The sequence below is a fragment of the Ammodytes marinus genome (genome assembly GCF_949987685.1).
Source record: "Ammodytes marinus genome assembly, chromosome: 4".
Taxonomy (NCBI): Eukaryota; Metazoa; Chordata; class Actinopteri; order Uranoscopiformes; family Ammodytidae; genus Ammodytes; species Ammodytes marinus.
Genome location: NC_137233.1, coordinates 21304979 through 21323964, shown reverse-complemented (window position 1 = coordinate 21323964; position 18986 = coordinate 21304979). Strand labels below are relative to the sequence as shown.

General features: G+C 39.3%; 1 protein-coding gene across 1 annotated transcript in view; it reads right to left on the bottom strand.

The window, feature by feature from the left end:
* LOC307249728 (receptor-type tyrosine-protein phosphatase gamma-like) overlaps positions 1-18986 on the bottom strand; it is a gene marked incomplete at its 3' end in the record, with an annotated part of 357685 nt that overhangs the window by 164415 nt on the left and 174284 nt on the right. The gene's annotated exons all lie outside the window — the stretch shown is intronic.

Genomic DNA, 18986 nt, shown 5'->3' with positions numbered 1-18986 from the left:
GAGTCTATGTAACAATATGTATGGGTTTACAATATGTTTTGGCTTTCCGTTTCCATGATTTAAACACTTTTCCAGAATTTCTTTTTCCTGCATTCCAATACCCATTCTGCAAAAGATTTAAGATGTCCCAATAATACAGTGCATGCATGTCAAATGCAGTATGCCAAAAAATACCAGGATTTCCTAATACATCCCATTACAATTTTTTAGTATCCAAACCTGTATGCTTTATGAAGTACAGTACAAAGAAAATGTATGCAATTTGGAACTCAGGGACTGTTTTTTTTGTCTCATTTTGTTATGACAGATAGCTCCCAATACAAAGAGCCACAGCTAACTCACAAAATGAGTGAATTCAGAGCTGTAGCTTTGTCCCTGTGCCATATTACACCATGATTGTGACATCATGTGATGTTGGCATTAAATGTCATTTTAAGTGGCATTAAAAGGGTATTAAACAGACAAAAATGTAACTTTGATATCCCTGGGGATAGTCTGTTCTCATACTCTCATCCTGCTGCTTAACATCAGGCATTTTATTTAAGTGATACAGCTTTCATTCTTTCCTATTACTGATCCTCATCATCATCATCATCATCTCTATCCTAATAAATTGGATTTGATCCTGTATGATTAAATTGAGTGCAGTTCAAATCTTAACATATAGGTGCCAAGAAAGAAATCGTTATCAGTCAAATGAAATGGCCTGAAGATGTATGCAGTTCCAATGCAGACAGTGTTCATTGGTGAGAGTTGAAGATGTGTGCTGACTGTGTATTGCACCATATTGCAGCTCATTCTCTATGGACAGTATATGGGGCCGCTGAATCATGCAAATGGTGCTGTGAATGTTGACTGGGCAAAGATGTGGAAGTCATTTAACTAACACTTAAGATTCCATTATTGATGCAAAATGTCGCTGAATTCCCTCATCAGAACATGCATGCGTCTCCCTTTTATTCTGTATACTCTCTGATCCATCCCAAACATTAAATATTGATGCCTAGCTGGTATGTGAAACTTCATTTGACTATGTTAAGGACCTTAAGACTTACTTAAAGGGATAGTGCAGTATTTATGTCGATGTCGTAAATGTTGTCTGCTTGTCTGTAAGCAGTCAATTCTTCTTAACTGCAACCGAGTCTACCCTAGGGTACAAATAAAGTTACCTTAACCTTTTTGAAATGTGGTTGTATGGGGTACTTAGGCATTGTTTTTTTGTAAATATACGTGTTAATTCACATTATATCCATACAGCAATCACTTAAACAGTATGTGCAGTTCATATCATAGGTCTCCCAGTCATTCAGCTTTGCAGTATTTGCCAGATTAAGTGCACAGTTAAGCGTACTATCGAATGGAAATGTAGGTTTTTAGGTTAGCAATTATATATGTGGAGAAAAAACATTTTTCTTCTGGCCACCTCTGCAACAGTAAAAAGCTGACTTGTGCTACAGCGATGTCACCCCTAAACTCCTTTAAATGACTATGCCGAAAGCCATCGCCATAATGGAACACACTAACTATGGATAAGTACCTCATAAAAACACACTTCAAAAATACTGAACTTTCCCTTTAAGGAAAGCAGTTATTATTTTACAAATCACAATTCAGGACCGCTATAGTTGATGAAAGAGGTATCGTTGTTTAAACACACCTTTGGCTAGCAATCTCCCTCTGTATATAACTTTTGAAAGAGCTTGGTCACAATGTGTCGTGCGCACACACACACACACACACACACACACACACACACACACACACACACACACACACACACATTCAATATACAGTATATGTACTTAGTCTCTGCTTCCTCTGTCTCAATGACCCAAACACACATACCCTTCAAATACATAAACAACACTTCATGTCCCCCTCCCACACTTGAGTTAAAATGTTGTGTAAGGTGCTAGCTTGAAGTGTGTAGGTGTGTGTGAATTGAGCTGGAAAACCACATTACATTATGAAATAACAAACAAAACATTCATTTCTGGTGGATTGTTGTAGGCTGGGTGTTTACAGTTTACGCAATTTCTGACGCATCAAGAAGCATGCCGGTGGGCTGTTGCGGTGTGTATGAGCGTGTAATGAGTGTGTGTGTGTGTGTGTTGAGGAGGAGCTAATGGTTGTTCAGCTGTGAAATTCATGCAGTCCCCTTCAGACCCTCAAGGAGAAACTGTAAATTATTCTCTGAAACACAAACTGCTGCTGGAAACACACACACACACACACAGCATATACAGAACACACCTAGATCTGACTGGCTGTACCTCCATCGTGCTCGATGGAGGAGAGCTTTTCTCTCTACCCAGGGTTTTTCTATTAATTAGCAGCACAGGGTTTCCCGCCTCACATCTCCAGGGGCCTCGAGGGCTCTATCTCAGGGACCCCACAGCCCAGCTGCCACCCACCCACAATGCATCTGTCCCCGGCTGCACCAGCGCCTCGCAAAAACCTGGAAACCGAGATGATCGCTGTAACAAAACTGCCCTCTTTTTTAAATGAAAACTCTCTAATGTACACACACACACACACACACACACACACACACACACACACACACACACACACACACACACACACAGAGTGCTTACAACATATTCAGGGTAATTAAGCGAAGTGTTGGTGCGAGAGAGGAAAAGAAAGTTAGAATAAGAAATTGCAGCATCTTGATACACTTATGCAACTCCAAGCGCAGTTATACATCTGACAGTGTGTTCAGATAATGCAACAACAACAGCAGCTCAAGGGGCCGTTCTAAGGTGGGAGGCGTAGGGCCCTAAGATCAAATATGGACTCATGTTATAGAGTGTGTGAACTTTTTCCTGCTAATTGGAGGAGACTGGTTTGGAGAAAAGACAAGAGAAAAAAGCTGGAGGCTAAAGAAAAGATACTCTTAAGAAGACTGTCATACCATAGAGAAACAGCAAGGAGAGGGCACCGCATCCAAATAATTAGTGATCTTAATTCAATTAGAGGTGATTCTAATCAAACTTTAAGTAAGCGTAATTAAATCGTGGATTAGGCTAATCAAATCAGAGCCAGCAGCAGTCCACTGGGGCTGTCTGTCAATAGAATATGAGAGAAACGTCAATGCTTGGGTATGGCATGACTGAGCATTTTAAAAACCGATTCAAATCTGTGTCAAGGTCTCATTCAGATTGGTTAATACACTTACCGATGGCTTTTTAAAATAGGTCGATGCTATACCTGCTAAAATGTGTTAGTTTGGATTTGCATTTGTTTTGCTTCCATAACATATCTTCTTTCATACTTTAAATCAATCATAAAATGTACATGTAGGGGTTTATTTGACCAAACCTTGTCCGTTAACGTCTGTTTATTTTGGATACTGCCTTTTTTCATCTCATGAATCAAAAAATTATATGTACAGGTCTTGAAATGTGTGTAGGTAAACACACCACCACATTCTAGTGAGGCAGAAGTGATCATTGGGTCAGATTACTTTTGTGTGACTCTATCGTTTTGTTTTTAATGCAAATGTTGCGTAGTCAACCTTTAAGAAATGAACCGCAGGATCTAAATGTCTCCAGTTGTTTCCCAGGAAAAAACAATTGACCTTTTCAGTCTTATTTTCTTTTTCTCTGTTGTATGTTCATTTTTACTTTGCTCTGTTTACTGTTTTTTTCACCCTCCATTGTTACATGATCTCCATTCTATTTGCCTTCCATGTTTATCTTAACTTACTTTACTTTTAACACGGACATACATCAGCAGAATAAGGAATGTTATTTTTCACCTTTCAAAATGCATATGCAATGTGTATGTGATGTTGTTCAATTCTGTTTTGGATTTTGTGGAAAATTCTCAAACAGTAGATTCAGAACTCTAGACTGATGTATTGATTGTATATACAGTACATGTCTTTATAGTGCAGTGTAGTAGTTTGCAGAAATATGGCAATTTTCACAACATGCGTTTAACTGTGCTCATTAAAAAAAAGCACATTAAGAGAATTAGATGTGTTTAAGGAATCTGAAGGTCAAAACGTAATATACTGGCCAATCCGGATGTAGGATGTCACACGGTCCTCTGTGTGCCTTTCAGCCGAGGCTTAACATGATATGGTTCCCATTTTATACGACTTGGTTGTTTGTTTGTTAAGTGTATTGGTTACAATACACATTGTAATAATGGATTGGATTTATTTAGTGCTTTTCTAGGCACTCAAAGCGCTTTACAGGGTTCCAGGTTCCATTCATTCACACACAGTCATGCCAGTGGTGGAAGCGTGGCTGCCATTCAGCGCCTATGGTCCCTCCGACCACCACAAACATACAGAAGTCATACACATTCACACGAGGCAAGTCGGGTGAAGTGTCTTGCCCAAGGACACAACAAACATAACACTACCACCTGAGCCACAGTCGCCCACCTTCTACTAACCACATTAATTGAGAGCTATCATCAACACTAAAACTAAGTCCAACAAGGCAACACACATGGGCAACCTCCTCTCAACACAGTGCCTGAATGCATCCTGTTTAGAAACATATTAGCACTGATTGTCTGTGTTACAGTATTGCCACATTATAACACATTGACCATTACACAGTCCTATACTTAGGTTTAAAGTCTTCTTTCTTGTATTCCTTCCCTTGCTCTTGACAGACACAAAGCCCGAAGAGATCCTTGTCTGGTCAGTGTAAACACAGGTCATTTGACCTCTTTGAGCAAACAACTAATGCTGTTGATTTACTTTGGCAGGACAGTCTTATTTGATATTTGAGCAGCTAGCTCCTGTGTGCTATCGGAGTTCACATGAAGAGCTACTAACACTCTCTCCTCTTTAACCCTTCTAGTGTGTCAGTCTAGGGTCAAATGTAACCCATTTTCATGATATGATGTTATGATATGCTCAGTATAAGCTATATAAACACACAAAACTAATTTTTACTATGTAAATCAATTCTGAAGGTCTTTAAGCAAACAAGTGACATCTGTGGTGTTGAGGTAAAATATGACCTGGCAGAAAATAGTGGCAGTTGCATCTTTTAAGATGTTGGTAGCTGTGTAAATCACATTTGGCTCAAACAAGAATCATCCTTGACTTAGGACACCTCCTTCTGCTATTTTGGGCAAATAAAAATCTATACAGTATATATATATATTTTTTAACCTTTTTCCTAACATAAATCTATATGGGTCAATAGTGACCTGTAACATCACAGATGTCACTATGGTTAAAAAAATTATATTTTCAAAAAAACAAAACACAAATAATATATTCTAGAAAATGTGTTCTAATATATATATCATATATTCAGATAACATAGTACTCAGGGATGGAAATTAACTTTTTTGCCTACCAGCCACTGTGGCAGGTAGATTTAAAAATCTACCAGCCACTCATCTTTTTTACCAGCCACTTTTTATACGCAATATCTTTTTTAATATATGCGTTAATGTTAAACAATACAATAGTAAGAATAGCTAATGAAAGTGTTTTTCATACAAATGTTTTCCATCAGAAGTCATTTGTACTGTAAGTAGGTGCTACCAAGGAACTGAGTTGCAAATTAAATGGTACACTCTTACTATATATGATACACAATACACGCCATCTTTATTTCAAAACATTGTATAATTGAACTCCATATATACTCTGGGTTCAATGCAACTTTTTTTCCCAACTGGCCCGCTTGGCCAATAGATCCGAGTTTTACTGGCCCCTTGTATATTTTCACTGGCCCTGCAGACACCTTTTTTTCATCATTTAGTCCAGGGGTGGCCAACCAGTCAGAGACAAAGAGCCACATTTTTTACTGTGTTACTGCAAAGAGCCACATCGTACACACGGGTACACACAGTGGCGATTCCAGGAAATTTTGACTGGGGGTGGCCAAGGTGGGCCACAGAGTTAGAGTGGGGTGGCCATCGTACCCCTGAATGAATAGCATGTGATATGCTGTACAACCAATTCAAAGATGATTTATAATCCCAAATGCCCAAATCATGTTAGTATCCATTGTAATGTTTGTCAGAAAACTAAACCCCTGAAGAGGGGTCTGGGGGCATCCCCCCCCCAGAAGATTTTTTTGTGTTTTTAACATGTAATCTAAGCATTCTGGTGCATTCTCGCGAAGATAATAAAGGAAAAAGTCAATATTTATTTCAGCTCAGATGAATAGTAAAATTAGTAAGACAACATAACTTGCTAGCAGCCAGATGCCTAACAACTGGACAGAGGGACGGATGACCACTAGCTTTTGACCAAATATCTTGCTAAAAAAATAAACCTTTATTTATGAAAGTCTGCCCTTGCTCAGAACATGTTACACTCGCTAACTACAAACTTTAATTTTTTTATTCAGATTTCAAAAATCTGCTGGGACACGTGACTATACACGTGCATGGGTGGCACGCATGTCACAAGCACACTTATGCTGTTTTCAAGACCTTTGCTGACCAGAGACCAGTTCTAGTGGCCACAGTCCTACCATTAATTTAGTAATTGAAAATTGAAAACTGATCTCATATCAGTGGATTGGAGTGTTTGTGTGATGAACTTGGCAACTACCTATCAAAAAAAGTTAAGAAAGAAAAAAAAATACACATCATCTCTGAACTAGGATACATATCAGGAAAAAAATGTAATTAAAAAAATAAAATGAAAATAAAAAATAACATTTGAACTGGGGGGGAGGGCACTGGGGTGGCCAGTAAGATTTCAGGGGGGGGGGGGCGTTTTTATTTTCGCGGGGAGCTTGCACATGCATGCACAAGCATTATTTATTAAAAAAAAAAAGAAAAAAAAAAGAAAAACAGGGGGCCCCACACTAGGACTTGAAACGGGCCCCCAGATCGTTAAGGCCGCCCCTGTGATAATGACAGGACTGGACTAAAGACGACAGGGCAGTCATTTTCAACAATGAACATTGTGTGCACTGCCTCACACACAAACTCTCAGTTCAACCAAGTCCACAAACAAAAATATAACAATTTAAAACAGCGTTTTACTCTTACTATGCATGTTGCTTTGTGGGACTTACTTTTAGCATGGAGAGAGCTGAAGTGGCGCTGAAGATTTGAAGCCTTGAAATGCGCAAATGACACCTGGCATACAAGGCAGAATGGCTTGGCATAACGTTCAACAAAAAATATGAACTCTCCCACTCTGTTTCGGAGCGAACTTGACACAAATAGTTTACTCACGGAAAACCTCCCTCCAAGCTGAGCGGGCAGTTTTATGTTGCGTCCGCACCAAACGTTTGCGAACGTTATGTTGCGTCCTCAATTAAACATTTGCGAACAGGCATACACATAGGGCCTACACATTAATAAAATAAAAAATTAAATAATAGACAACATGTAAAACGAACGTAAGAGCCGCATGAAACGTTTGCGAACATGCACACACATAGGCCCACACAAAAAAAAGTATATAAAAAAAAAAAAAAAATTATAATCACATAATTTGATATGAACTGAAGAGCCGCACGAAGCTGGGCAAAGAGCCGCATGCGGCTCGCGAGCCGCGGGTTGGCCACCCCTGATTTAGTCAATAATTATAATACAGTATTGAAGTTACCTTTAGATTTCTTTTTTCTTTTTAGTTAATGATATGAAATGTTGATATTGTTTATCACTTTCTCCATATGCATTAGGGATGTGAATGTGTCGACACATTGACCGGTTTTCCACTTGCGCTCAAGTCGAATTTAAAAATAGAAATCTGAAAATCAGGGAGTTATGCCGTTTTATTAATGGGAGATGTCACCGTGTCACGTCTGGTCGTGAGCGCGCTGCAGGAGCGTCACTTCTGCAAGGTGCGTGCATGAAGTAATCAGCTACACATAAGAGTCCGGTGTGGGACCATTTTTTCACTGTTGATAAAAAACAGTGCAGTGCAAAAGATGCAGCATAATGTTAAACGCTCGTCTGAGACTATGACGTTAAATCATCTAGAAACACACGATGCCTTCGTCCGAGCAAAGCAGCGTTTCACCGTGAGATCACTAGTGAGTGCGCGAGCCACCGCACGGGGAAGAACTCTGTGGTTTGAGGCTCAAATAATAACCGGGGATATTCTCCCCGTTAGCGATATCGATGGGAAAGGCTTCCCTGTTTGTATGCGATCTGATTGTATGTCTCGAGCCTTAAATACAAAGCCATGTCGGCAAACTGACTGCGCGACTCAAGGGACTGTATGTGAGCCGAATCCCTCCGTTAGTTTCTGTTTCAGCCGACACAATTAAAATCACCTCTAAGCACGGACAGCGTTTAAATAAAGCATCTCATTAGTATTACCATTAGGGCTTTGATGCAAATACTGTAACAACGGCGGCAGCTCTGCTGCTTAAAGGAAAAGCGCAGTTTTCACTTTATTTTCAGCACCTCAACCTCTGCTGTGGGAAGAAAAAAAGGGGGCAAAGTAAGTCGATTGATTTGTCGACTTATGCCTCCACACGTTAACTCGCAGATAGTATTTCCCAGCGGAGCGGATCGCGCCGTAGTTCAGTTCGACTAGAAAGGCAAAACGAAACTGGTGAACTGTGTAGCGCCCTGTCATCATGTTCATGACGAATGTATTAAATATGCAAATTAGATCGGACCTGACTGGAAAGTATTACCCGACACAGTGGCGGGTGAAGTGACACAATTTACACGCCAGCACGCAAATCTACCCGCATTTGGCGTGTGGCGGGTGTTAATTTCCATCCCTGATAGTACTAATTGTCTACATATGTACTTTATTTGAAAGTGCTACGAGGAACTTTTAAATATTTCTGAAACAGTCACATTTTTCCTGTGATGATCATAAAGGACATGTAACAGCAAACGAGACAAAAAAAGCTATTTTTATATAGTTTTTCTTAATGCCTTTGTCATGGGTGCGCTCACAGAGGAACTATCGGCGTAGTACAACACTAAACACTACCGCATTTGTCCAAAGGGGTTGCAAGAATGAACACAAACTGAAAGTTCCTTGGAGCACCTTTAAGTACAAGTTTGAGGCACCTGTACTTTACTTGAGTATTAAACTGTTCCTTCCCCTCCTCTACATCAATCTGAGAACTTAACGTGACTACTTTAAGATTGTTTTTGCACAAAGTAAACATGTGAAACATTTATAACAAATGGTTTACTACCTAACATATGTATAGGCTATAAAAGCAAAGATGAAACATAAGTCAATGAATTGATTGACTGAAAAAAGCTATTTTCTATTTTGATAATTAGAGACTTTTTGTAATGCAAATATACCATATCATGGTTCCGGATTCTCACATTTGTCAGTTACATTTTTATCAAGCAAAACAATGTATGAATTAAACAAACAATTGAATCCACCATGAAAACCAAAATTGTTTTTTGCAATCCCATACAGAATGAGCTTCACCTCATCTCGCTACAAACCCAGCTTTGCATGAGTAATAACACAAAGACTGTATAGTGCAACAGTCACATTTGCTTTTAATACTTTAATACATTTTTCACATTATACTTACATACTTCTAATTTAACATGAATGCAGGGCCTTTATCATAGTCTTGAATATACTTTTAAAATCAGACACTTTAGGGATTTTAGTCAAGTGGTTTTGTAATAGGTGAATTGTAACTTATAACAGAGTCATTTTTCTAGAAGGCTATCTCTACTCTTACTCAAGTGTGGTTTTCAGGTTTTTCTCTTCACACCACGGAAAGTAGAGTCAGCATTAAGACATTCCATTTTAGCGGGGTGCTAACCCAATTAGCCCCGCTCCCCTGCAGCACATATCTGCAATCTAATAAGTAATTAGCATCCAGCACTGCACCTGCTCGGCATGTGAGCGAGAGAGAGAGGGAGAGAGAGACTGAGAGAGAGAGAGAGAGAGAGAGAGAGAAGAGCCCCGGGCTATTTCTCCTGCCTTCTATTCGCCATTCTTTCCTTTCTTTCAATACATCTCTCGTTTCTCCCGAGCCCCACTCACTCTCTCTCTCTCTCTCTCTCTCTCTCTCTCTCTCTCTCTCTCTCTCGCTCTCTCTCTGGTTCTTCATCCTCCATTCTCACTTTCTCTCCCTTTAAGTCCCAAAAGAAGAAGCAGAAGAAGGCATGGAAAGGCATGGAGGAGGAGGAGGAGGAGGTGGGGGAGTTCAGTTAATTCTACTTTCATGTACCAGAGGGTTCTGGGAAAAAGACAAGAGGGAGGCACTCACACAAGTTCCAAGAAAATCATGAACAACAACAAAGCTGATGGGGAACAAGAGTGAAAAAATAAAGAGAAGATGGTGTTTGTCTGCCTGTGTCCTTGTGAGGTCTACTCAGATTCAGTTCTTCAGAGTAAACACACGGGTAACACTTTACAATGAGGGTACATTCATTCACCTTTAGTTAATGCTTACGTAATCCTATTAACGGTGACCTAATGGTTATTAAGTAACTGTTAATGCTTAGTTATTAATATTTAGTCAATGCTCGTTTAATCATCAACTATGCTAAGTTAACTAGTGATGAGTTAAGCATTAACTAAGCATACCAGTTAGTAATGCTTAGTTAATACGTAAACATTAACTAAGCCGTTATCAACGGTTAGTTATTGCTAAATTGATGCTTATTAAACATTCACTAAGTATTAAGTAACATTTAATTAATGTACCCTTTTAAGTGCTACCATTAGATTAAGGACTCATTTTTAACTAAAGGAAATATTTTGCTTTCTTAGTTTAGAGGTCGTAGCACCACATGTTAGAGCGACATGCTTTAGCGAGAGTATAGAACCATCTGATGATTAACTCTGTATGTTCCAGTGCAGGGACACGTCCACTATGACTTCAGGCGAGCTTACCACTCACTGGATACTCAAATTTGCAATCGCCCAAACTTTAAATAAAAAATCAGATTCAGTTCATTTAGTGGCCTATACATAACAGTATATCATCATCAATGTCATTTTCACTAAGCAACCTGACTACCTGTTGCTTGTTACTGGGACAAGGACAGTAGTCCAATTACATTTCCTAGTTGAGCTGTAGCTCCACTTAACTGTGCATGGAAACGTACTGGCTGACAGAATGAGCGACAGAGAAAAATACTCGACACAATATACAAATGCAATTCCCATTGATGCGGGCATATGAAAGAGAGCATCGTCTTGCCTTGCAAAGGGCTGCAGCATGGCAATTATGTTTCTGAATTATTTCTGAAATCCACCATAGATACTGACTTCAATGAAGAGAGACTGGAAAAATGACAGATGAACCTCACCACATCCCAATTATAACCAATGTAGTTTGTGAGCACACACTCTTCTGGCTTGTTTTCAATCCATTTGGAGGAAAGAGTAGAGGCACTATCATCTCAATTATCACTACGTGTCCATGGCACACTCTCACTCGCGCACGCACGCACACATGCACACGCACACACACACACACACACACACACACACACACACACACACACACACACACACACACACACACACACACACACACACACACACACACACACACACATTCACTTTAGTGCACACATGGCTAAATGAAGCACAGCAAGGACTCTGTGGGTTTATATTATGCAGAGTGGGGCATCACTGCACTGAGCTGGAGAATGACAATAGAAATGATTTGCCCTGTGCAACCTAACAGCATATCAGTTTTTTGCCACATGATTTAGTCTGGAAATTACCAATCAAGATTTGAATTTCAGCCTGACGTAGTAGAACCCTTATTCAACTTTTCAACAGTTGCATTAACATTATTTTAAAACAAATTCATTTCTGAGTTTTGGGAACACTGTGGTGAAATTACAACAACAAAGTCAGACGGGATATTTTACGAGCAGCTGGAGGATCAGACAGGTTGGCATTATGGAATTATGCTCATTAACATAAGATTAACTTCTTTATTTGGAGGTGAAACTGAAAGAGAGCGCACCTGATATGGGTGTGATCATATGTTGTTGCTCAGGAAAATATAGCACTTGCACGACTTGGGTAGATCTGAGTTCAAAGTTTTGTAAGAAGATTTGGTCTATTAAGTTAAGTCAACTCGGACTGAAATGTTGGGCTTTCTTTCCTGGTTGATTTTGGTAAAACCTTGTGGTTACAGTATGTTGTTACAGTAGATGCTTGTTAGTAAAATAAGTCATAGTAATGTTCAAAATGTACAAGCACCCATCGGGGTGTACAACTTTTCATTTTCTAGAGACCTCCTGAATTGTATTGATTGAACTGCCATTCGTTCATTGTTTTTATGGCTTATCTTCCCGGATTGTCGGTCAGAATCGCTCCAAATAGCGTGCTGATTTTTAACACAAAACATCTCGGACGGATGTAGTATCCTGGTATTTTTAAGCATACTAAATATGACCACAATAATTGGGACATCTTAAATCTTTTTTTCTACCATACTTAATAGCAGGAAGTATGGGGATTGGAATGCAGCCTTTATCTCGGGTGTCAAAAGACCTAACTGAACAGCTCCTGCTAAATTCAGACCAGCAGTGGTTTAAGGTGAATAGCTGGGGACTTTCTGTTAACTGAACTGAAGGGTTAGGACACTGTGTGAGCATGATGAACACATCCTCCCGACTATGGTGTTGAACAATTACACTTAAAGAGCACTCATGAAACAAGGAAATGGAAGATGATTCAGAGGCTTATATGAGACAGTGTCACAGTGGCTCTCTCTCTCTCTCTTTCTCTATCTCTGCCTCTCTCACTCTCCCTCTCTCTATCTATCTATGTCTCTCTCTCTTTCTCCTAGCACTGATCCATGTGCAAGTAGAGAGAAAGAGAGAGGCATAGATAGAGATAGAGAAAGGGAGAGAGAGTGGCCGAGATAGAGAGGCATGGAGATAAACAAGGGATAAAAAGAGAAAGTTTCATCTTTTCCACGTGAAGTGAGAGTTATATAGTCAGTCTATATCTGTGTGTGTGTGTGTGTGTGTGTGTGTGTCTGTGAGTGACTGTGAATAGAGCTGTCTAATGACTCAGCCCACATGTGCTGAACTTTAAGGGCACCGTGGTTACGTAAGTAGTGCCTGGGCCTGATTAAGGGCTTCTTTTTCCTGCAATATAGTTTCATATATGCAGGGTATCTCACTAATGTATTATACTATGATTAAAAGCTTAACATACACACAAGTTTAGTTGGTCCAAAATCCTCTCCTTAACTAACACGCACACACACGCTCGCACGCGCGCACACACACACACACACACACACACACACACACACACACGCACACGCACACGCACACGCACACGCACACGCACACACACATACACACACATCAGAAGCACATACACTAATATGTCCCTTGATTGAACTCCTTGTCCTCAAAGCAACTTCTCATAAATATGCCATGACCCATCTGGACCTACTTACATTTCACAGCATTTTAAGGCTAGACACTGCAGGTGGATAGGGTAAAAAGTTTAACTTACGGTTATTATCATGAAACTTTGCCAGTTGATCTAATTAAGTATGTTTTTTTTTAATCTCTTTGAAAAGCAAAAATCTAGGTTCTGATTAAAGCCAGTTTAAATCTAATTTGTTTTCAACACATTAGTGCTTAAAGTTTTTCCTGAACAGATTTTGGATACAGCCTTTATTTAAAATAATTTAAAATCAGACAATCAACCATAGCTAGTATATACAATGGATGTAGCATCCGGGCTGACCTCAGTTATTCCAACTGCATCCAATCGTCCTCTCCAATGTGCGTCGCCATCTTGTCAGATTTAGACTCCGCCTCATTTCCTCTTACCAAAAAAGGGCATTGATGTGAGGCTGGGAGGAGGGGGATATGCCCGTCTAGCTGACGTATACCTCCGTGGCGAAGTGAGGGCCAGCGGCTAGCTGTCACTCAAGAGGCCCCTAATTATCTTAACCTCCAATAGAATAAAAACTGATACAAAAAAATTCACCCCCCTCAGTGTTGTCAAGGAGATTTGACCTAAACGTACAGACTAGAATGTTTTTTTGTACCAGGCCTTAAATAGGTTTGATAATGCTGTGAACACTGCCTGAAACCTGCCCCTAGTGGCCACTCGGTGAACTGCATTTTTTGTCACTTCCGCATCGGATGCCGGAAGAATTTTCTGTGGTTGGGGCTTGCAATCAACTATAGCATATCAACAAATCAGTCTGTAATAATCTTAAGAATAGTGAGCAGAATGATTTACTTTTCATTACTCGATGGAAGTGCTTTAGAAATTGAGATTATTGGTTCTGAGTGTTGAAAGAAAAAATAATGTTGAGATAAAGGCTGTTAAAGATGGTTGTACAGGAGAAATATACATATGCAGACGGACAAGGTTTAGTCAAATAAACACCTAAATGTAAATTTGGAAACTTTTATATTTATACTAGTATGCAATACGTCATGTTTGGAGGCAAACATGGACAAAAATCTCTAAATGGACCAGTGCTCTTCTATGTATTTTTTTCTGCCGTGTCACGCCTTGATTTGTCTCCTTGTCCTCATAGCAACTTTCTCATAAATCTACCATGACCCAAGTGAGCCACCTCACATTTCAACAGCGTTTAAATCAAGCCTTCAGTGAACTCTATTTCCCTGCTACTCTCTCTGTGATTCTAAAATAATTGGACAAAGTGTTTTTACCTTCCAGTCAAAGTAGAGGCGTGTGTGTGTGTGTGTGTGTGTGTGTGTGTGTGTGTGTGTGTGTGTGTGTGTGTGTGTGTGTGTGTGTGTGTGTGTGTGTGTGTGTGTGTGTGTGTTCACATATCCTAGGTCAGCCGTTTGCCTTGAGCAGCCCCGATTATCCCCATTCATTCACTTTCCCAGTCAGGCCACTGCAGGCTCCTCAGCCATTTTTGATAGTCAAACTTTGGTGCAAATTCAAACATTTCATCGCCACCATCATCCGCTATACAAAGGAGCTTCAAAAGTGCCTGCCAGAGCTGTTGTTTCTGCTCAGATCAAATAGATGCCCCCCCTCCCCCCCAACAAATGTCAGTGCTTTGGTTTTGAACCATGTTAAGGTGTAGAGAGAGTTAGAGATGAGGTGTATGCAAAAACTCAGCCGGGACTGTGAGAGCTGACATGACTGGTGGTTGGGGAGGGAGGGCTGATGTTAAGAGGACATGAAAGGCATTTAACTATAAAGTACCGTCACATAGCTCAACTATCAGAGAAATGAAAATGTGATGAAAGCAGAATACCTGTCAAGCCAGTGGGGGTAGACTATGTTATTTTCTCTGACAAGCGGCAGACACGAGATCATTCTCTCTAACAAGTCAAAATATTTCAATGTGGTCGCACTGACTTTAAAAGCCCATATTTTGGTTTAAAAAAGAAAAATCATAAAAAATAAAGGTGTCTGTTGCCACTGGAAAAAAAGAAGAAGCAAATCACACAGAATCAGAGCATCATCATAGGACAGCGATAGCAACTCAATTTATGCTCCGGAAAGCAGTGTTTGTCAAGCAGCACTATCGCTCACACTCAGCTGTGTGACAAGCCCCATCATCTGGGATACACAAACTGTTACTTTTTTTTTGGGGGGGGGGGGGGAGCTGGCAAAGGATATCAAGGCAATCCTCATCCACAGCCAGTCAGCTTATCTCTAGCCACTGAGGGAGAAGGAGGGGGGTCTGTTGGTGTGTATGTGTGTGTGTGTGTGTGTGTTTGCGTCTGTGTGTGTGTCCAAAGATTGTCTGGAAAAAGGACATAAGTCCATAGACAGGACGTAAGGCTAAACCTAAGGTTTATTTTTATTTTTATCATTACAATCTGCTATTTACTGTATTCATGTAACTGGTTGAATCTACATTAGACAGTCACAATTGGAGTCAATTAAAACAATATACGTTAGTTGTCTGAATCAGTATCTGATTTGAAGGTCATTTCAGCAGTACTTGGTTATGGTTACAATAACATCAATAACTTCTTTAGCGCTAGTAAATTGTTAACTACGTAGTCATCTGATACATTTTTTAAATGGATTTTATTATTACTTAAGTACAACGGATAATTAGGGCCTCATCCAGGAAAATACATAAATTGAGAGAATAAAGCCCTAATTTTACAACAACAAAAAAAAGTCATAGCTGAATATTATGGGAATAAATTGGTGACCAAAATCAAGACAAAAGTTGGGTGACAGAGATGCTGCCATTAGTCTGCTGGCCTTCGTTGTATAAGTCACCGGTTATGTTTTCCTGAATTTTTTACCCTGGTAATATGAAAGTATGTGTATGTATGTTGAAATATATTAGATGTATGTAACATTTAAAATCAAACTGATTGAACTGTGTGCCCCTGGATTCACATGAAAGTCTACAGAATAATAACAAATGTACTGTAAGTTAAAGAGACTATATAGAAAAATGTATCACGTAATTTTCATTGCAGCTATTCCACATCACTGTCTTAATGTTTAATGTATAATCTTGATGTATTTTCTTGCCTGATCATACATTAGATAAAAATTTACATCTATAAAATATGATTAATATCTTAAATATTGTATACTATGTATGCTCCTGAATCCATGATTTTTTAAATCACGTGTTTGACCCGGATCTTACATTACGTTAAAGAATATTACATGAATCAATTATTACTTCATAAGCTATTCAGAGTAAAGCTGTTGGTATCACATGTGTGAAGTACCACTACTATATTCTATATAGTAATCCCGATTCTCGCTACCAAGGCTATTAATAGCACTGCTCCTACTGCCACTGACACTACGTCTTAAATAGGCTTCCACTACTGCATATTAAAATGTATGACTACACAACATATAGGGTTGTGCTAAATTATCGATTAGGCAATATATCTCCATATGTATTTAGGTGATATATGTTAGCTATAATTTAGAAAAATTCAGGTTTTAAACTACAACCTCCGCTCATGTAGATGTCGCAGTACGGCTAGTTGTCTCGATTTGCCGAGTTTTGAATTAGAATAAAGTTTGCGCTTAATTATTAATGTACTGTGATTTGATGTATGAAGACCACCTAGATATTACACAGCAACTTGTATGTCAGCTGTGTTTTTACATCATCAGGGAACTATATGTGGAATATATCAAAGTATGCATTGCATCGCAACGTACCGTGATATATCATATTGTGATTCATGTATCGTGATGCGTATTGTATCATGAAGTCCTTGCAAATACACAGCCCTAACAACTTACAGCAACAACTGATATTTGTGCACTCTTGGTTAAAGGTTATGTACTGCATTTATCACAAAATCTATTCCTTGTTATATGAGATTTTGCCTTAATTGTAAATTCCCTAACCCTTACACAGACCTGTATATGCTCTAGTACTGACTGCTCTTTAGTATGCAGGACACTGTATTTCATTGGCTTTCATTTATTGATAGCTAAACTGTTTTTTTTGTTGTTTTTTTTATCTGGTGAATCCTGCAAACACAGCAGGGCCACATTAAGCAACAGTGACTTTCAGTAAATAATTCAGTGCAATGCGGACAGCTCAGCAGGCAGCGCAGGCTGTCATAGTTAACACCTTATGGAGGCTTTGACGGAATATCAAACATGGCACTGTTTCCAATATGTCGCTTTACAGTGCATGGATGTCTGTTTGCTCTTCGTCTTTTCATTTTTTAAAGTGACTTTGGAGTTTCTAGAAAAGTGCGATATACTGTAAATACAAATTGTTATTATTGATACAGTATGATGTTTAAAATTCTGATGAACAATATTATTTTTGGAATGCTCCGCAGGTTGCTTACACCGTGGTCAAAGTGTGTAAAATACTGCAGTCCACATAGCATGTCTGATATTAAGATGACTGGGTGTAGTGAGTGGAAAAGGATCCCTATACTCCATCAGAGAGAGAGAGAGAGAGAGAGAGAGAGAGAGAGAGAGTGAGTGTGTGTGGTGGGGACAGATGCATGGGCAGAGAGATGTTACTACAGAGGTACATGCTCTGCCCCGGCAGGGCACGGGGATGACTTGTGCTCTAAGTGTGGAGGAGTCAGTCAGTCAGTCAGTCAGTCAGTCAGTCAGTCAGTCAGTCAGTCAGTCAGTCAGTCAGTCAGTCAGTCAGTCAGTCAGTCAGATAAATGGCTGTGGAAGTGTTTACTCTCTCCATTCTGTGTTGGATGTGTGAGAGTGCTAGCACTCAGTAGGACAGTCACTGTGGTAGAAGGAGAATTAGTACTACCGGTCACTGTCAACTTTGTATCTGCACTGTGTCCTTGCACTGCGTTTGTGTTTATTTGTGACTCAGATGGCCCTCTTCACTTGTATTGTTGAGAGTAGAGTAGCCTGGTACTTAAGAATTCCATTGCCAATGATTGCTGCTGTTATTATTCTGCATATGACAATTAAACCATCTTGAATCTCTTGAGTCAAGTCGAGTTTATTCTTACAGGCCGACAATAGCGACAATATCTTAACTCAGTCCAACGGTTCTCTATGACAAAAAAATTCTACCAAAAACCTTGGCTAAATAAAATCCAAGAAAACTATTAAGAGATTAAATTAAACTTGAACATGGTGGAATCGTAATAATGCAGCAGCAGGAATATACACAAATATTACCATTTAAAAAAACTAATTTGCACCATAGAAAGACCATTTTAGAGCATTAATATTGACTTTTTTTTCTTACAAACACATCTCACCAACTCTGGTCATGTGGCCATTAAGTGGACTTAAGTTAAAAGATAAGTTTACAATTGTAAACTGTTTGTTATCATTAATAAATCCAGAAAGAAAAAACTAAATATTTTTTTTTTATATATACACAGGTAAATCCCATTGAGACCGGAGACTCTTTTCCAACATTACCATTTACACATACATTCATACGCAGATAGCAGGTTAACTATCAGGAGCAATTTATTGAAAAATAATTATGAACTTTTTACAAGGTCACATAAAGGCTGCCATGTTGATCTGGGAAGACACTGCCTGTGAACCTCTTAAAGGTTTTAAGCAGTTTAAGAAATGCAGCCGGAAGTCTGCCTCCGTCTTAAAATCGGGACGAAACTATTTGAATGTATTACAATAATCCAATGCATTT